We start from the raw sequence: 22,116 nt of genomic DNA, 5'->3' as shown, positions 1-22,116 counted from the left end.
GTCCAATTGATAAAATCAAATAATAACCCAAAATCAACTTATTAATTAAATCCCTATTCCTCTATTAAATTAAATAAATCTCCAAGTCTATTTAATTTAATCCCACACCCTTTATTTATTAAATAAACTATTTAATAAATCATCCTAAACCCCTAAAACATCCCTAGAACCCTATCTTTACCCCTAATCCAACCCATCCACCTATACTAACCTCACTTAACCACCTAACTAACCCATCCTATCAAAGCTAAGCCACTTACCCCCTAACCCCCTTTCTAAGCTAAGCCTAACCCCCCTTCTAAACATGTGCACAACTTTAAGCAAGGGTTAAGACTTGCTAACCCAAACCAAAGTCAATGGTCTCCCTTGTCCTCTTCCATCCCTATCCAAGAGCATTAATGGCTCTTACATGCCATTAATGCCTCTTACATCCCTCTTACACACTCTTCCTCCCTCATTACTCCCTTTGACCATCCATTTTGCCCATCCCCTCACACTCATCCTCCTTGTGACAAGTGTCACTCCCTGATTGGCTCCAAACAAGCACAATCCATGTGCTCCCCTTTCAAAGCATCCTAGCCCTCCCTCACCATTCTTCCATCCTCGCATCTTGACCCCCCATCTCACTACCCCTTAGCCTATAGATTGAGCCCTTAACCTCTCACAATTCACATCATCTATCAATGCAAACTTATAATGCCCCACTAGCCATTACAATATAGCTATTTTACACCATTACCATGTCAAAACCCATCCATACATCCATTGTTGAATCCTCGTGTTTGATAACAACCCACAACTTCAAGCTTGAGCACAACCAAGCACACATCCCCTAGGTATCTGGACACATCTACATCATCACAGGTCACACCTAAGGAGCTTACTATTTTTGGTATGCCTTCTTTCTTGGTGTTCACCTTGTCTTATCACAAGTGCTATTATTATTTACTATTGTAAATGTTAAAATTGTTATTAATATTTGTAGCATGCTACGTTTTTAGCATTACAATGATCAAGTGGAATCAATAGATATGTGGATGGGTAGTAAAATGTCCTACTGATATCTTCCCCCTCAAGATGCATGGGAGTTAAAGGAAAACAAAATTGTCACTCATATACAAGTATATGTAGTAAGAATCTCTAACCCTATCTTTACTTCAATTATGACTATTTAATTTCGTGCATCATAGCCTAGTTTCAGTTCTGTATTTCTTTATGTCATTTTTTGTTCTTTCTCCTAGATAAATTTTCAATTTATTCTTAGTGGTTTAAGGAAAATGCACATTTTTATTGTTCAAGATGTAAAACTATTCTTTTCATTTAGTTTTGAATTCATTTATTTAGTTTATTTTTCTGTTTGTATAAGGTTGGCAACCCAAGAATCATGTTACTTATGTGCTGTCTAGCCTCCTTGCCTATTTTCATCTTATTTGTTGCTACCAACTTGTAGACGAAGATCAACAAGGGGAAGGTGCTCTTACTAGTTAGGAAGGAATTGATTCTTGATGGTCTTTTAATAGAGCAATATTAGCATATAACTTTCATTGTCTAACAACAGTTGTTGATTCTCGTTGTTTGGACCTATCCCTAAACTTTGCTTTGATTTTTTAAATATTGCTTCAAGTTGAGCTTGCATGGACTTTGAAGATATGACATTGACATTTATATATTTTACTCTGTAAAATATGTAAAAATCATGTCACTGTCCATAAAAGACAAACAACAAATTAAATTAAAACTAATATTAATATACAAAGTTTACATTTACAAACTTAATGAATATTTTATCTTATTTTAAACAAAAATGTGGTGGACAGAGTCTTTCTGATTATATTTTCATATATATATTTTCCCTAATATCAAAACCATGTCAGGTAATGATAAATTCCAACGAATCTATTCGACTGATGTTTTAGTTCAAACATGTTACATTATAAAATGGCGATAAGTTGTAGATAGGAAACAATTGTGACATAACACTTACAATTCTATTGATATCTGCAGAGAACAAAATAGAGTCATGAAGAATGTGGGTATGAAAAAGTTGGGGCAGCAAGGACTTTGTGTGTCTGAACAGGGTTTGGGATGTTCGGGTATGTCCTTTTCGTATGGCCCTCCCAAACCTGAACAAGAGATGATAGATCTCATTCGCTATGCTGTGGAAAGAGGTGTCACTTTTCTTGATACTTCAGACGTTTATGGACCAGAAACCAATGAAATACTTATAGGAAAGGTTTGTCATGTAACCAGATCTTATTCTGACACTTCCACGGGTTTGAAAATACTACTTACAAGCTTTGCAGATCGCCCATTTAGGAAAACTGTATAAAGCATCATTGAAAAATGATTTAATGTGAATTAAAAGATGCATTTTTTTAAAACCATCGATTCAAAACAATATTGTCCATGGTCTCTTCCACAAGCATATCTTGTTTTCAGTTCTTAAGCAATCTTGTTTGCAATATTTCATCTGTGAAATATATGAACTTAATTTCATGCAATATGCCTCTATTGTTACTAAATAAGCTCTGAAAGGCGTCAGAGAGAAGGTGCAGATTGCTACTAAGTTTGGATTGATTTGGACTAATGGAGAATTTGGTGCGAAGGGTGATCCTGCATATGTCAGATCTGCCTGTGAAGCAAGCCTTAAGAGGCTCGATGTAGACTACATTGATCTTTATTATCAGCACAGAGTGGATACCACTGTGCCAACAGAAGCTACTGTAAGTTCAAATTTTAAATCTGTTATCTTTTACCTTTTTTTCTTGGACAAGCTATTATAAGATTTAAGATTTCAAACCTGCAACGTTGCGACAAGATAATCTTTTTTCAAACTACTGTGATTCATAAGATTGTTAAGAATGTGAAGTCCCCTCACTTGACCATTTCTTTCATTTTCTTTGCTGTCTAGATTCATATTTGAAGAGTTAAACATTTGAATAAAAGAATGAGTGCATGTTATGTATGGTGTGTGAGAAAGAGTAGAACATGGGTCAATGAGTTTGACTCAAAGATTACATAGTTATATTCTAATAGCAATATCACCATTTGACGTGCTGTGGAAAATATCTCGCACTTATCACTTAATGAGCTTAAGGAGCTTTCTAATGAATGGTTCATAAGGTATAACAGTTGGCAAAGGCTTTGCAAATGGGGTTGCAAGCAGAGCAGGTTTAGCTGTGGAGGAAACTTTGTAGTTAAGCACGCTCAAGCTGGAATAGTATAGAGGTGGGTGACCTCCTGGGAAGTCCCTGTGCTTCACCTCTGTGAGCATCAACCTAGACCCAATGAGTGCTATGTGTTACATTTATTCTCATGAGAGATGGATTCGTGTGAACCTGCGCCCCCCCCCACACACCATGAAAAGTTCAAACCAGTTCACGGTTCTGGTCCTGTTCGGACTCAGTTCAGCCAGGGTTTGAATTTCGCCTTGCGGGTTCGATCGGGTTCAAATTGAACCAGCACCAAAAAGTTTGAACCCAGTTCGAACCCACAGCAAACTGGGCCCCATGGATGGTTGGAAAGTGCTTTTTTCAGCAAAAATTAAATGTTTTTGGCATCCACAACCCTAAAAGTAGTTTTGAATTGCTTTTGGTGGCCTTTCTTGTCATTTTATGTTTCCAAACAGGTTATTTTGTCAAATGTTTTGAATCTTTGATGTTGAAGTTGATTGATCTATATGATAGTATGATCACTATGATTACAAGTTTAACTGTTTATGGTGTTTTGTTGTTTAAATATGTTTACACTACTATGCTACATTCTAATTTTAACTCATGCATTTTTATAATTTTTACATGTCTTTGTACTAATGAACCAAAACAAACCCAAACCCCTTTCCAAAATTTTGACGAACTTGCGAACCAGTTCTTGAACTTCAAACTTGGAGCCAAACCTGAACCGGCAACTTAGTTGTGAATCACTACTAATGAAACATGGGTCAATGAGTTTGACTCAAAAATTACACAGTTAAATCCTGATAGCAATATCACGATTTTATGTGTTGTGGAAAATCTCTCCTACTTATCAAAGGCATTATCCTGCTTTCTAGTAAATGTAGTATTTAATGGTGAACCACGTAATGTGTTATGTGACTATTTCTGATTTTCTTTATTTTAGTTTTGTTGTTTGATACTATTTTTTCTGCAAAATGTTCTCTTATCAAGCTATTATAATGCCTGAATCATCAAGGTTGCATGGTTTAGGAGGACAAAAGAAAAGAAAAGAAGTCTGATAAATAATAACGTACTTGACCTTTTTTAACAGATGGTTGAACTGAAGAAGTTGGTAGAAGAGGGAAAGATAAAATATGTGGGTCTGTCCGAAGCCTCTGCTTCAACAATACGTAGAGCTCATGCAGTGCATCCAATCTCTGCTGTCCAGCTTGAATGGTCTCTTTGGACTAGGGATTCTGAGGCCCAAATTATTCCCACTTGCAGGTACATAGTGTGACAAAACAATATCAGTAATTCTATTTTAACTTCATTTAGGCAGAGAACTTGGAACAAACATTTTTTAATCAGGATTTATACCAAAGGTTCATAGTCGGCAATTTTGAAAAAGAACTTTCAACAATTTAAACAAGCCCTATGAGATACCAGTTAATTCAATTTCGTTTTCTCCATTGTCAAGGAGTTGGGGATTGGAATTGTGGTATACAGCCCTTTAGGCAGGGGTTTCTTTGCCTTGGGAGCAAAACTTCTTGAAAGTTTAACGGACAATGACTTTCGTAAGGTAAAGGATAGGATTTTTCTTTTACTTATGAGGATCAAATTCAAATAATAAGATTTGATAGACCAAAATCAAATTTGAACATAAATTGTTAGCATTGGCATATTATGATAGCTAATAGTGTTCTTGTCATTATGGGTCTAACCTCTCAGGACACTATTGTTCAATGTTTGAATTGAGATGAGGTCCCCTCAATTATAACCTCATTGATTCACAGTTCCAAATCAAAAGTGTTTACCTTTCTTTAAAAAGTATAATAATCTGAACATAATCTATGTTGGAAGATCAAATGGAGCATTTAAGGTGAAAACTACTTTCATTTGATTTTCTGACTGTAGGTTATAATTGATTTGTTAAACAGGGGAATCATGGAGAATTGAAGGAAATAATTACTTTCAATTGATTTTATGATTGTAGATTGACCCAGATCACATAATTGATTTGTTGAAACAGGGGATTCCAAGGCTTCAAAGTTAGAATCTTGAGCACAACCAAGCTCTATTCCAAAAGCTAGGTGAGATCAGTGTACGAAAAGGGTGCAGCCCAAGCCAGGTTGCTCTTGCATGGGTTCAGCACCAGGGGATTGATGTTGTGCCCATACCAGGAACCACCAAGATTGAGAACCTGGAAAATAATATATTCTCCCTCTCTCTAAATCTGACTGCAGATGACATGAAGGACATTGAGGCCATTTTTCCTTTGGATGCTGCAGCAGGAGCTCGAAACAGGTCAGAGACTATGCAATTGAGCTGGACGAATTCAGAAACACCACCTTACAAAACTCTACATTGAATGAGAGCACATAAACATTTGTACGTCTCTTAAGTATGCATTGCAATACTTGCCTGAGATAAAGGCAGTGCAGGGCAGAGCTAGATGAATAAAGGCATGTGAAGAAATAAAAATATACAAAAATGTTCTATATAAATGGTTTTTGATATTCTTGTTTTCCTCTATCAGTAATATATAGCTATTATAATATTTTTCGCAGTCTGTAAAATATGGTTATTATAGTATAGTATTCTGTTGCAATCGAATAGCTCAGAGCTCGCAGTATTTCATATAGATTGATCTTAATCTCGTAAAATTTTGTGGACGGAATGTGTAATATATTTAGAGAAATAGTTAGCTGATTAGGCTAGGATTCAGAGTATTAATTGGTAGCGATAAAATGGAGGAGATTTTAATGTTGTATAAGGGGGGGAGTTTTAATCTAGAGAAGGAGATGGCCGCAAAGGAGGGCATAGCTTTCGAGAAGCGGTGCAAGAGATCTGGTTGTAGGCAGTACAGATGCAGTGGCCAACCCGTGGATAGAAAAATTATCTGTGAGAGTCATTATTTACCGGCTAAGCAGCAAGCCGCGAGAAACCCTAACAACCCTAACCCTATCCCTAATGCAGCGAAAATTCAGAAGAAATTTAAGTGAAATGACGATGAAGGGGGCTTGAAGAAAAATGAGGCCAATATCAATGGAGAAAGCTGAATAAAATTGATTCCGTTAGATTATTTTCCAATCTGGGACCTTAATCCAATGACTACAAATCCCCGCAATTAAAATGATAAGAGACTAAAAATAGCTAGAAATAGCTAGCTCGTTTGAAGACCAGAGTAAAAGCAATATTCAATCCTTGTCTTTGCCTTCAACTATTCTTCAGATATCTTCACGAAAAACGAAAAACTAACCACAAGCTTAAGTGTACTTCATATCGGTCCAAGGAAGAACTTCAAATGAAATTTAACGATCACAAATCCGCAATCAAAACTATATATATGTAGGAAAAAGGTAAAACTGAGCAGGTGCATTGGATTTGAAAACTATGTATATACCTCTTATTTGACCACACGGTTCGCTGAAAAAATTAGATTCAGCCAAATTGACAGCGAAGTATTGAAGGTTAATTTTTTTCAGGATCTCGCGCTTTCTGGTCCTTATTTTTCTCACTGAAAATAGAATTTTATCACAGATATTTTGCTTGCCGTAATTTGCTGAAGGGATAGATACAATTTGCGAAACATATTAATCTGTAACAATGACGAAAGCAATGCCATTGCAGGAAGAAGCCCGTAAATGTTGACGAGAAAATGCCGGACATTCAATATAAACGTACCATTCTCGACTATTCTTTATCAACAGCTTGAACATTCTTATACAGCTTAAACATGGATGATGTTAAGCTTCACATTTTGGTTCAGCCCCTACGGCATGCGAGCTGTGATTGGGCTTCGAGTGTTGAAAAACATGTGTCTCAACCTTGCAATCTTTTCTTGAAAAATTCTGAAATTTGTTTGTGGAAGTTTTCTTGGAAAATTCTGAAATTTGTTTGTGGAAGTTTTCCACTTGTTTATGCATTGGAAAGTGGTTAGTGAGTTGTTAAATGAGTCTTGTCCTTAGTAGAATATAGGTAGGCTATTTGTAGAGCCTTGATGACTCATTTTGTGACTTTTATAGGGGTCTAGACTAAGAGACAAAATTGTGGACGGGATTACTATTTTAACCTGGTTGTTTTTCCATATTGGAAATGTAAATGTAAAAAATGGGTAACATGTGGCATGGTAGTTTTGTTCATGGTTTTGTAAAACCATAAGTGGTTTCCAGGTTGTAAAATCACTATAAAAGGAGGGCTTGGGGAGGTATTTGTGTAATTGAGTTTAGTTTGCAAGACTGGTGCTAAAAGGAGTCTCTCCAAGTTCGAGTTGTGGTGATACACTCTTGTAAGAACTTGCATTGCAAGTGTATTGTAATCATCTTGATTTGATAATACATTGTGCGAGTTTTGGAGGGTGAGGTTTTTCTTCCGGAAGGGTTTCCTATAAACAAGAATAAGATGCCTAATAGGCCTAATTTCTAGGACTGAACTGTGGTTTTGATAGCAAACTTGCTCAAAGCAAATCCTAAACGACTGGTATGACTCCTATATGCATAGAATGGATAGATATGATGTTTATCTTCATGAAAAATTCTTGGAGCAATACGGATACGTACAACCACACAATGTTTCTTCACTCTTTTCACCTCTAAACCTCTAACCGGGTTGCACAAAATCGCCTAGGGCCTAGCATAATATATAGTTCTTAATGCTTTCACGAAACCTAACTCCTAAAAATATATACAACAATGACTCCAAGACAAAGCTGATAGGGTCAAAGAGAAGATTGACCTTAAAGAAGAAGCTGAAGCAAAGGAGAAGGAGTTAGAGTTGGAGGAAGAAGCACCAGCTCCTGATCCTGTTCTTCCTGAAGAGCCATTCTTGAAAGCATTGAAGGCATTGAGTGGCAAGGCTTTAGAAGGTGTTCCACTTTTTAGTGGACAAATGGATCCAGATTCAGTTGTGGATTGGATAGACAGCATTGAGAACCATTTTGAATGTGATGGTATCTCTGAAGCACAAAAGGTAATGGTGACCAAGTCTAGACTAAGAGGTTTAGCTCTTACTTGGTGGAAGTTTGTGCAAACTGAGAGGGAAAAGGATGGTAAAGGTCCTATTGTGACATGGAAGGGTATGGTATCCAAAGTCAAGCAAACATATCTTCCTGATGACTATGAAGTCCAAATGCATAGAAGGAGACAAAATCTTAAGCAAAAAGATTTGGATGTCCAAGCATATATCGAAGAGTTTCAAAAATTGCGTTTGAGGTCCAAGGTAGTTGAAGATGAGAGCATCAAGCTAGCAAGGTATTTGAATGGTCTCAAATGGTCTATTTAAGAAGAGATGAGCCTAGTGAACTTCAAATCCATTAGGCAATGCTATCAAATGGCCTTGAAGATAGAGGAGAAGAGCAAGAGAAAGCAAGATAGCTCCAAAGGTAAAGGCAAAGGAAAAGATACAAAAGGTCAAAGAGGTGGCTATGGTGGAAGAAGTTCTGATTCTAGAGCTCAAGGTGAGGTAAAATTCAGTGAGCAGCAAGAAGGAAGCTCAAGTAGAGGTGGTAGAGGAAGGAATTCTAACTCTAACTTTAGAGGAAGAAGTGGTGGTTCTTCACAAAGAGGAAGAGACAATTATTTTGCCAACATGAAGTGCTACCATTGCAATCAAATGGGGCACCCTGCCTATAGATGCCCTGAGAAAGGTGGCTCATCACAAGGAGGTGATAAGAGAGCTAACCTTGTTCATGAAGACACTAATGCAGGAGATAAACATTCTGAGATTCCATTAAACTGAGAGGAAGGGGAGAATCTCATAATGAGGAGAACTCTAATCAAGGAGCCGCTAAAGGAGGAGCCAAGCCAAAGAAGATCTTTGTTTAGAATCAAATGCAAGATAATGGGAAAAGTATGTAGGGTCATTATTGATTCAGGCTCTACTGATAATATAGTGTCAGAAGAAGCAGTCAGCAAGCTCAAATTGAAAAGGATATCCCATACCAATCCTTACAAGGTTACTTGGCTCAATAAGGGTCAACATGTGTTAGTAAATGAACAAGCATGGGTGGAGTTCTCCATTGGAAGGTACAAAGACAAAGTTTTATGTGATGTGTTGCCTATGGATGCATGTCATTTGCTCCTAGGTAGACCTTGGCAATTTGACCGTCAAGCCAGACATGATGGAGGAAAGAATTCCTATTCTTTTAAGAAGGATAATACTACCTTCAAAATTTAGTCATTGTTGGAGGATGTTGAAGTAAAGACAGTAGGTCCAAATGTTCTTATGGTAGGTGAAAAAGAGTTCCTACAAACCATGGAAGAAGGTGAAGGCATAGGGTATGCATTGATGTTGAAACCAAGAGAAGGAGATGAAGACAAGGTGACTAAGAAGACTGAATTACCAAAGGAGATTCAAGGTATGTTGTAGACTTACCAAGGCATTGTAAGTGATGGTCAACCTTCAACCTTACCCCCTCAAAGAGCCATAAGTCATAGGATAGACTTTATCCCAGGAGCTACCCTACCTAACAAAGCAGCCTATAAGATGACCCCTCAAAAAAATGAGGAAATAGCAAGGCAAATACAAGAGCTCTTAGACCAAGGCCTAATTAGAAAGAGTATTAGTCCATGTGTTGTACCCACCATACTTGCACCTAAGAAGGGAGGGAATTGGAGGCTGTCTACTGATTCAAGGGCTATCAATAGGATAACCATAAGGTATAGGTTCCCTATCCCTAGGATTGAAGACTTAATGGATTGTTTAGGTGAAGCAAAGTACTATAGCAAGATAGACTTGAAGAGTGGCTATCACCAAATAAGAATCCATGAAGGAGATGAGTGGAAGACAGCCTTCAAGACTAATGAAGGACTGTATGAATGGCTTGTCATGCCATTTGGATTGTCAAATGCCACCTCTACATTCATGAGGCTCATGAATGAAGTACTCAAGGACTACATAGGCAAGTTTGTAGTTGTATATCTGGATGATATACTGATTTTTAGCAAGAAAAAGAGTGAACATTTGAAACATCTTGATATTGTCTTCAAGAAGCTGCATGAAGAGAAGTTGATGATCAATTTGGAGAAGTGTGAGTTCATCAAATCAGAACTGGTATATCTTGGGTTTGTTTTATCTCATGGCAATCTGAAAATGGATAAGAGCAAGGTAGAGGCTATCATGAATTGGCCTACTCCAAGGTCAGCAACTGAGTTAAGGAGTTTTCATGGTCTTGCATAATACTATAGGAAGTTTATAAGACAATTTAGTGCAATTTGTGCTCCTATGATGGATACTATCAGAGGAGGAATGAAAACCAAGTTTGTGTGGAATGAAGATGCTAACAAGAGCTTTGAGTTGTGTAACGCCCCGCCAAGGGATCCAAAAGAATTAACCTAAAGTTTCACTAAGTTTACTAAACATTTTTTTTTTTTTTTTTTTAAAAGTAAGAAAGTATGACATACACATCAAACAAATAGTAGCGGAAGCAATAACATGTAATCATCGACAAACATACATTGCAAGTTACATTTCTTAAAGATCCCAAGACGTTGAGTCACGTTTAAATTTAATTAATTCTAAGTCTAACAACTAACACATACATATAGAAGAATAATCAGAAACTCCAATATCCATAATATACATTTGTTCCGAATGCTTCTTGGCAAATTAATTCGGAATGCTCATTCATCCACTGTACATGTCATAGGGTATGAAAGGCTTAAAAGAATATACATATGTAAAGATCAAGATACAACATCCTCAAATCCATGATACAAAGTACAGTAAAAATATATGAAAATTATTCACCATACATGATACATCCATACATCCATAATGATAAAACATCTATCATAAAATCTAATCATCCATCATACTAATCCAAGAACATAGTGTAGGTAAATGCCAATCACGAAAACTCCAGCCACGGTGACCACGGAACGGATCTCAATGGTAAGAGTAAAAGCACTACCACCCGACCGCGTGGAACCTAAATGGTCCACTCCCACCGCGCTGAGGAGATAGTCTCAAGTCCCAAATAGGATAACAAAACCTATAATCATAAATACTTTCTAAGTCCAGGAGATCCTATAAGTATGCCAACTCAAGGGTTCCTAAAAAGATCGACATCTAAATCCCAGAGGTACCACAAGACACGTAGGAAACCTAATATGCAAGCGGGAAAGTGTCATCGCAAAAGTCATGTAGAAGTTACCCGAGCAATCCCTTAGGAATCCCGGGTCCCTACTGATCCTGCGGCCACTAGTATCCTCTCGTACTAACGAGGCATACTATGGTATGCAAGGTCGTAACCAAGCGTCCTCTCTACCCCATCCTAGTCTGTACTAGCACTCATGGCATGGGAGAGAACATACAATTATCTTATTAGGTTCATTTTCTCTCATTTAGTGTAAATGTTTTCACTTATTAAAAACGACTTACAATGGGTTTCTCAAGGCAGCCACTTAGGGCTCCGACCCCCATTGCAAGCCACTTCCCGACTCTACACATAGATAACCTACCCTAGCTCATGAACTCATAAATCAAAGAATCATAATAAAACCATCTCAGTCCTATGCGAGCAACTGAAAATATCATAAAAAGATAATCCACAAAATATATCAGTTCTTCATGAGCAACAGATAACATCAAATAGTAATCAAGTAATCACGACAGTTCTCTATTAGCAACTGAAGGCATCAATGATAAGTCACAAAATCCAATGGTTCTCTAATGAGCAACCAGAAAGTAATACAAGTATAACTGATCGAGACTCAGAAATGGTTAAGTTAGGTATTCTCAAATACATACATCTCAGCTTCACACAAGGAACTGGAAAGCAATCACAAACAGTAAACACAATCATGTCATAGAGCACTTCATCACATTACCATGGTCAGGTTTAAGAAAGATCGAGACCAAATCATCAAGACATCACATTCACAAACCCCGAGCCTCTGGTAACAACCTGAACTGGTCAACGCTAAACCAACCCCAAAACATTCAAAGTATAAAGACAACATCAAAGTCTCAGAGATTGGATCTGAAAGTATATTATTTAAGTTAAGGTAAGGTTTGTGATTTAGTTTAATGTCGAATTCAAGTAACAAAGTTTTCACAACTACCCTTTTTCGAATAACCCATTTCTATAATAACTTTCATTAAATCAATATCCAAATTTATAATTTAGTCAAATAAAATTCATTATTAATTAACTTAATTAAACTAATTTTAATTAAATTAATCAATATTCATTAGATCTAATTAATTATTTTAATCCCACTACTAATTGTTAATTTATTAATATTTAAACAAAATTATTAATAAATTAAAATCTACAACTATATCTATGCAATTAATATTTATTTATTAAATATTTAAAAAGTTTAATATATTATAAAAATTGAATATATTATAATTTTTATTATTTAAAATTTTTAATTAAATAAAATTTCGTTTTTTAATCATTAAAAAAAATTATATAAAAAAAAATAAAAAACGGAATTAAATTCTTCCCCACTTTTAAAGCCCGTCGGCTTTGGCCGCAGGCTTTATATATATATATATTTATTTATTTATTTATTTATTTTTTTTATTTATCTAGAACTTTTCAATTTCATTAAAAACAAAACCCTTATCAAATTATATCTTAATTTCTAAATCAGGAAAAACAAGGGTTCTAATTAATTCATCCAGTCTCCATGGATACAGATATTATTGACGAATAATTAATAGCTTCACAAGATTGAAAGCTTAAAACTTTTATAACAGAGAATTCATATCTACAAACCCCAGACACGAAGAAGGCAGGAAGGGATAATTGCAAATTTAATGGATAAAAAACACAAGACCCTACCTGATCCTGATGCTATTATGCAACCTCCAGAAAACTGTATGCGAATTCGCTCCTCTCAATAACCTTTCCCTTCGAGACTTTCTTCGTATCAGCCTTCTGAAATTTTCTTCCAAAAATTGTCTTCCTCCTAATTCCCGTCCAAATTCCTCTCTCTAAAAAAATGAACCCCCAAAGTTGTGATAAGAAAATTCTCCTCAATTCGGGGCACTAATTGTGCGTTTACCCGAGAAGACTCTTTTCACAACTTAGTTAACTCAAATTAACTTTTATTATCTTTTCTAATTCTTTTGCATTCAACTTTCATGCACATTAAGTTGAATGATTAAATAACTTTATTTAAAATTTCACTTGACTTCAATTCTTAATTAATTTATTACTTTAAATCTTATGTGCACTTTTAAGAAATTAAAATAACATTATTAATTTTTATAATTTAATCTTTTAATTTAATTCTTATATTTAACTCATGTTTAGATCATGCGATCTAGAATTCTTAATAAAATTAATATCTTTCAACTTTTTTTAATTTATTTTAGAACTTAATTGATAACATATTTAATTAATTTAAATAACAATAATACTTAGCATTTATTTAAAAATGAACTCCAAATATATTATTATTAAATTAAATAAATATTATCCTATTCTAAATATATCTTAAACTTTAATTTCCAACTTTAATTCTTTTATTTAATTAATTAATTAATTAATTAAATATAAAGATATCATAATAATTCCTTATTAAATTAAATCATTAATTTGTCTTTTTAATTAGACTTAATTAATAGAAAAATACACCAAGGACTCATAAAGCAACATACGAAAACCCATCATAGAAAAATACATACCACATCAAACAAAAAGGTTATAATCACAAAATTACATCATTTGATGCATTCGGAGGGTACTAACTCAGATACTTGTCCTAATTATCAATTAGGACAATTGGCTAGAGGGTTTAGGATTTGGACTTAAGAGTTTATCTCCCCTCTCTTACCATTGAGACAGTGCGATAGGGTACGCTCATCCTGACAATTCAGGGAAGTCGATACCCGGTACCTGCAACCTGCATAAAATCCACGCATGTACAAACACAATATTCTAAGCTAAACAGGCAATGGCAGGAAGTGGTGCATCGTGTAGATCCCGACTAGCAGGTGACTACGACTCCCTTCCTTAACCATATCAGAAACACCATACATAAATAAAACAACACGCACACCATACACATGCAGTATGGGGTAAGTATCCATAAGAGGCACATGAAATAATAAGCCATCTAACTAATCATCATCGATAACTAAAACCATTGAATAATCATCATACATGCATGAAATATAGAGTACCAAGTAATCTCATCATATAATAAACTGAGTGTAAACATCATCTGATAATCTCTAAAATAATAATACTACTCATCAAACATAAATTGGCCTAAAAGAGTTTGGCAATCATAACATAAATGTAGCTCGAAAAATGTAAACTAGGGGCAGGCACTACAAGTTGTTGAAGGAAAGAACAGCTACCCAACCTATTTTGGTGTTGCCAAGCTTTGAGAAGCTATTCACCATTGAATGTGATGCTAGCAATGTAGCAATTGGGGTTGTCCTAAGTCAAGAGGGTAGACCGGTGGCTTTCCATTCTAAGAAGTTAAGTGAGGCTAAGAGGAAGTACTCCTCATATGACTTAGAGATGTATGCATTGGTCCAAGCTCTAAGAAAATGGAGGCACTACTTGCTTCCCAAGGAGTTCATTGTGTATTCAGACAATCAAGCACTTAGCTTCCTGAATTCACAAGAGAAGTTGAGTCACAAGCACATGAAGTGGTTTGAGTACCTACAAGCCTACACCTTCCATATCAAGCACAAGAAGGGTGTACTAAAAAAGGTGGCTGATGCATTGTCAAGAAGAGCCCTCACACTACAAGAAATTCAGTTGAAAAGCATGGGGATAGATCATTTCAAGGATCTATATGTAGATGATGATGACTTTGCTGACATCTATAAGGTATGTGCTGAATACAAGAATCATTTTCATAGCAAATATGCTGATTATACTTTGCAAAGTGATCTCTTGTTCAAAGGGAATCAATTGTGTGTTCGTAGAGGTTCTATTAGAGAGAATTTAATTCAAGAAAAGCATAATGGTGCTTTGAGTGGTCACTTTGGGATCACTAAGACTCATGACCTTGTTTCAAGGTTTTACTTTTGGCCTAGAATGAATCTTGATGTTAGGAGGTATGTGGAGAGTTTTGTAGTATGTCAAAAAGCCAAGGGCACTTCAACAAATGCTGGTCTTTACCAACCACTACCTATTCCTACTAAGCCATGGGAATGCTTAAGCATTGATTTTGTAGTTGGGTTACCCAAGACAAGACAAGGAATGGATAGTGTGTATTTGGTTGTGGATAGATTCAGCAAGATGCCTCACTTTGTGCCATGCAAGACTACACATGATGCAAGTCAAATAGCATCTCTATTCTTCAAAGAGATAGTGAGAATACATGGACTACCAATCAGCATTGTTTTAGACAGAGACACAAAATTTATGAGTCCTTTTTGGAAGACTCTTTGGCAAAGATTGGGAACTAACTTATCCTTTGGGTCAGCCTACCATCCCCAAACCGATGGTCAAACTGAGGTTATTAATAGAAGTCTTGGAAACCTTCTAAGATGCCTAAGGAGTATGGACAACAATGGGATTAGTTGATTGGGCAAGCTGAATATGCCTATAATGACACCATAAATAAATCAACCGGGACGAGTCCATTTGAAGTTGTATATGGCCTACATCCTAGGGGTGTCTATGAGTTGAGAGATTTAAAAGATGGAGTCAAAGCAAGTGCATATGTTGATGACTTTGCATTTGCTATGCAAGAAGTTCATGAAACAGTGAGGAAGACATTGACATAGAACACTATAAAACATAAAGCCAAAGTGGATGAAAATAGAAGGACAGTTGATTTTAATGTTGGTGACTTGGTTATGGTGCATCTCAACAAGTCAAGACTACAAAAAGGAGTCCCCCACAAGCTACAAATGAGAAGGATAGGACCCTGTCCTATATTGGCTAAATATGGTGACAATGCATTCAAGGTTGAACTGCTGAAAGATAGTGGATTGTCACCCATTTTTAATATTGCTGACTTAGTCCATTATAGAGGACCACAACAAGACATGGATCAGACTCTTCATGAAGTGATCAGAGATGTGGAGGATCTCCAATTACCTACTACTACAATCATAGGCCCAGACATCATACTAGATACAAGAGTCTATAAAAAGACAAGGACTAAACAGTACAAGGTGTAGACACCTAAATTTGATTACATCGCTTTAGTAATCCTATTTAGTTATCTCTAAAGGCATCATTAATTAAATTTCTATTTAATTAATCCTTTGTCAGCCCCTAGTTGATTAATTTAATTAATCATCTATAGTCCTAATTGATAAATCAAATAACCTATCATTTATCAATTAAATCTTATTCTTCTATCTAATTCCAAAAATCCCCATTTATTAAATAAATCTATTTGATAAATAAAATCCTCAAATCTAAAAACCCCTAACCTATCCCTAATCCTCCATTTAGCCTAATCCACCCCATCCACCCATACTAACCAAGCTTAGCCACTAACTCACCCAACCTCATTAATGCCATCCACTTGCACATCTCTAATATTCCTAATCTAATCCTAAACCCAAGCCTAATCCACCCCCTAATGTTGTCACATTCCTTAAACAAGTTTAAGACTTTCCTAATCCAAACCAAAGTCTCCCCTCAAAAATCCCAACCACCAAGTCATGAGTGCTCTTACAAACCATAAAAGACTCTTACAAGCCCACTCATGACTCTTACATCCATCTTCCACACTCTTCCCTCTTCCACACTCATTCCTCTTACATCTCTCTTACATACTCAACCCCACTCATCATGCCTTTAACCAACCCTTTACCCTACCCTCTCACACTCATCCTCCTTGTGACAAGTGTCACCTTCCCATTGGTGCTAAACAAGCACAATCCATGTGCTCCCCTTTGAGTGCATCTTAGCCCTCCTTAACCATCTCCCCATCTTTGCATCTAAGCCCTCCATCCCTCAAGCCCTTAGCCTATAAATTGAATCCCATCCCAAGCCATTTCAATCAACAATCTTGGAGCTAAAGTTATAATGCCCTTTTGAGAGCCAAAAGCCATCAACCATACCCTTATAATGCCAGATTGAGAGCTCACAAAGCTATCAATTTTCCATTACCCATCTCTATTGAAGCAACTTTGAGAATCTTGAGCATACATCCATATCAAAGGACACATCTACAAAATCAAGGAAGCATAGAGTGTTTCTTTTTTTGGGTTTGCATTCCTTAATTGTTTCCTTTGTCTAATCTCATATGTGAATATAGTTTTAGTTTGTGAATGTTTCTCTTATTGCTAATGTTCTTTGCATACTAAATCTTGTTCTACATTTTGGCACGCCCGGTGGGACCCCGCTATGGGTCATTTTTTTCATCCATTTCAATCTATATTTTGTGCTTAAAAACTAACAATCTAATGGTTTATGTTGTTTGAGTTGTTGCAAGGTGTGTTTTCTTATTTTTGCAGGTGGAAGGACGCACTAGAGAAGAAGACATACCCTCAAAAATTTGAAAATAACCAAGAAAACAAATTTTTTTGAAAAAAAGCCCGCACCCGTTGGTTCACGTCGCGCAGTGTCGTCTGCGCAGATTGGCGTCTCCGCCTGTTGTCTAAGCAGTTTGGCGTCTCCGCAGTTTGGCATCTTTGCCTGTCGTCTCTGCAAAAATGTCGTCTGCGCAAACTCAATCGTCGTCTCTGCAAGCTCAATTGTCGTCTGCGCCTGCATAACCGTTGTCTGCGTTAGCTCAACCGCCGTCTCCGAAATCCTAGACTGTTGTCTGTGAATTTTGGCGTCTCCACCTGTCAAGCTGTCGTCTCTGCTGCCGCAATCCGCCAACTGTCGTCTCCGATGCCGCCAGCTACTTTCTTCATTAGACTGTCGTCTGCGCAGATCACCGTCTGCGCAGATTGGCATCTTCGCCTATTGTATTATTTTTTAGGATTTATCGCCTAGTTTTTGGCTGTCTTGTTCAAGTCATTGTCTTTGCATGCTTTCAAAACTCTAACAAATGAACTTGTATGTTCCATAGGAAATAGACCATTCTAATCATTTTTACGCATATTAAAAACAACAAAAAAAGTTAAAATTTTTTTTTCCCATAGTTAAACTTTCCTTTTGGAAGATTTTGGGTGACTAATTAATTTTCTTTTTTTGTCTTATTGCAGGTTGGAGCAACTTTTTGGGTGACTAATCATGTTTTTTAGGTTTTTTGTGGAATGAACTTGCATGTTTAAACACATTTTCCCTTTGAATGTATGTTGCTCAAACACAATCTTGAATGCAATGGTTTAAAATCAATCTTTCTCGGAATGCATGCTTAAAACAACAAATTCAATCTTGAATGCCAAGGATCAATTAACCACTGCAATATCTCACACTTGCAATTTGGGCTTAAAACACTCTAACACAATCTTGAATGTCTAATAATCAATGAACATTGCATGGTTTTGATGCATCTCAATGACGCTCGCTTTTCTTATGTTGACGAATTCTCAATTTCCATTATGTTGATGACGTTGTCAAGTTGGAATGAACATTGTATGCCATAATCACGAGTTTCTTCAATCATAGCTTACAAAATCTAAGTCATCAATTGGAAAAGAACTCTGCTTTTTAGCCCAAGGTCATCCAAGTCTTCTCTCCCCTTGTCGTCTTTCGAGACCATCTTGGGTGCATAAGATTAGGATCCAAAACCTTGTTTTCTTTTTTTTTTAGGAGGCCTGCTTGGAGATTTCATCACCCCTTGGATGACCTCAACTCCAGTGTTCCGGCGGAGTATAAGAATCGGGGGGTGAATCGAAAGACACCTCTCTTGGGATCAAGATTTTGTCACTCGGGCTAAGCCTCAAGGAACTTTATACCCTTGAGAAGTGAAAGAGGAGAAGTGGGTTACCGCTCCTCTCGGCTGTGTGACATCCTTTTGGTCTCATCTACGGATATGGACCTCACATACCTTGTGTATATCGAGGACTTCCTAGCTAAACCAAATTTCATCCTTGTAGAAAGCTTCCTAGGATGTTGGTGTGTTTGACATGCTTGCTCCAAAATTTTGTCTGCTTGTTTGTTCATAGCCTTTGAATGAATGTTTGCCAACTTTGGTCAAAATCTTAGAAAAGAAAAAATCTCCCAGCTCAAGGCATACTTAGCGTAGTCACTGCCTCATCAGAAGATCATCCAAGCTCCCTTAGTTCTTTGCTTTAGAACAATCCGAAATCCAAATTCCATCCAAATCATCCCCCCCAACCAGCTAGCAACCCAATCCAAAATCACACCCAAGCCTTTAGAGAGTTGTTGTCACTCTGCCAAAATTTGCTATCCAATCAATCCTACCAATCAACCAATCTCACCAAAGTTATCCCTCTGACAGAGCATTGTCTAAGGTAACCCAGCTTTGTCACTTGTATCCCTCATCACCTTGAGCTAAAGGTTGGGATCCACAAGTGGTCAATCTCGTGTCATGCCCATAGGATCATTAGTCTATCCTTAAATTGACACAATCTCCACCAATCCTGCACATACGAAAGAAAAACTCTCACTTTTTGACAGCATGCCCTTGAAGTCTTCCATCCACACGAAAGCCAAAAATCTCCAACTAATCCTCCTTAGGTCTGTCATACAGCTTTGACTCCCCCTAGGAAATCCTTCATCAGCCAATCCAAAATCTGAGCTTAATCCAAATCCGACCATGAGCTTCCGTGTTCATCCATATGCAAGACCCCATCCCCATCAAACTCATTGTCAAAGCATGAAGTACCAATCCTATCATGATATATTTGGTCGTATTGTCCTGGCTCCTGCCACCTCCTATTCCAATGATGAGGAAGATCTTGTCAACTATGAAGGGTATCTTGAGAGCCTTAGAAACATTCCACCAACCATCCCCCAAAATCCAAGAGTTATTCCAAACTATCTAGTTATGCCATCTGATATCCCAACTTCTCCTCCATCACCCAATCAACCAAGCTTCCAATCTTCCACCTCCATCACACTAGCTATTCCTGTTAATTCACCTCCACCTCCGACACACAAGTCTCCAAGGAATCTCCCAGAGGAAATACAAGAAAAGAAGCCTCCAGTAGTCGATAAACCATGTCATCTAATCCAACCATGTGAAGTAGTCAGTGATGAAGCTTCCCCATCTATAATACTACCTCCATCTTCCATAGCTATCATCCCCATACCATCCATCAAATTGCTTAAAATCCTTCCACTTCCTACAAGCATCAAAATCCCACCACCTGTCAAATCCCTTCAAATCCTATCCACATCCCCTCCAAGCATTTCCCAAATCTCCCATAATGAACCCTATGCATCCATCTTCTACTCACCCATCTCCACTACCGAATCTCCCATCTATCCATCCACTGCCTTTGAAGAATCCATCCCTTCACCTACTATCGCACCATCCATCCCAATCCAATCCTATCAAGATCCTATCCAAAAGCATGTTGACATTCCCCAAAGCATAAATGAAGATATCCTCGCACCATGTCTTCCATCCATAGCGCAGTCACCATCCCCTCCATCTCCAAAACCTCAAGCCATTCCTCCTCTACTGAAGGATATCTTTTCATCCCATCAGCTAAATCAAGATCCTATCCTACCATCTCCTCTGCTCCATGCTTCCATCTTACCACCTATCCAAGCTATTCCACCATCTGTAATCTACCCTCTTGGTTCACTTACATTTATCCATGGTGGCCTCCTCTCAGTAGAAGAATTAAGAACAATATCTCCCTGTTGTAGTACATCTGATAAAAAACTTCCACCATTTTCCACAAGCAAAAAGTATCCTCAGCTAGTTCAAATGCTCAATGGATGGCATTATCAAGGTCAAGGTTTAGGACCACAAGAACAAGGAATCAGAAAGCCTATTATTGCACAAAAGAATCTAGGATTTCATGGTCTTGGATATGTATCCAAAGGCTCACTATCTAAAAGTTTTGGTACACCACACCCCCAAACCAAGCCTATCTCCAAACTCACCATGCCAGCCTCCCATCACTCCTTCAAGAAATCTTATGCCATCCCCCCTCCACCATCTTTGCAAACCAAAACAACCTACCATATCCCCCCTTCATCCGCTAAATCCATTTTGGGTCCCTATGTCCCAAAATCTACCATCCTCCATCCTCCTATCAGCCATCATTCAAATCCTATTCCATCCATTCCTATGCAAGATCAACAAAGGCACATATCAGGGCACATTGTCCATCATCACCCCCCTACATGCTCTTCCATATCCTCTTCATCTCACAAAGCTTCTCCTAACCATCTTCCCAAATCTTACCACAGTAATGTGAATGCCAACTTCAAAAAGCATAAAGCTAAAAATCCACATCCTAGGCAATCATATGTTTATTTTAAAAGACATACTCCAAAAAGGAAAAATCCAATCAAAGAATGCAAAATAATGCAAAATCCTATAAAATGAAAATCCAAAACCATGTGGATCCCAAAGAAAAAAGTTGAAACCCAATGCATAATGGCATCCACCATTGCTAATCCTCCATCCAGTGACTCGTGTCCCCCATCTCCTAACTCCATCTTGGGTGCCTATATCCCCAAGTGCGCTTCCACAAATCCTCCATCAAGCCCACATCTACCATCTATCCCCCATATGCTCTTTTCACACCTATCCCAACATGTGCCAATTTTGATCCTGCAAGCATCCCCATCTCATGCTCCTTTCCAGCCTTTTCATCCCTCCATCTTCTACCATCAATCCCATCTAATCCAATCTATTGCATAAATCACACATTCGGTGTACCAACAGCTAGCAACAAAATTGAACATTCCAATAGCTAGTGAAAAATTCCAAGGAAAAAGCCAAAAATAGCTGAAGAAAGCCAAAATCATTCTAGCTAAGTCCAAAGTAAAAAAGTCAATATATATATATATATAAAGAAAGAAAAATAAAGCATCCACTGGTGAAAACTTGGAAATTCAAGCACCTTGGACAAGTACCATGATGAAAACTTGGTAAACAAGCGTCATGCATAATCCAACCATCCCCAGCTTAGCCTATCATCC

General features: G+C 37.2%; 1 pseudogene across 1 annotated transcript; it reads left to right on the top strand.

The window, feature by feature from the left end:
- Positions 1-1,974: 1,974 nt before the first annotated feature.
- On the top strand, positions 1,975-5,747 carry LOC149540606 (putative aldo-keto reductase 2; annotated as a pseudogene). Its single transcript, XR_016356423.1, has 5 exons — positions 1,975-2,237; positions 2,527-2,723; positions 4,267-4,446; positions 4,633-4,734; positions 5,185-5,747. The product of XR_016356423.1 is annotated as a putative aldo-keto reductase 2 (transcript).
- The last annotated feature ends 16,369 nt before the right edge of the window (positions 5,748-22,116 follow it).

Source organism: Cupressus sempervirens, chromosome 9 (genome assembly GCF_028749045.1).
Source record: "Cupressus sempervirens isolate cs-2001-9-10 chromosome 9, ASM2874904v1, whole genome shotgun sequence".
NCBI lineage: Eukaryota > Viridiplantae > Streptophyta > Pinopsida > Cupressales > Cupressaceae > Cupressus > Cupressus sempervirens.
The sequence above is the reverse complement of the archived record's forward strand: the minus strand, read 5'-3'. Positions and strand labels throughout refer to the sequence as shown.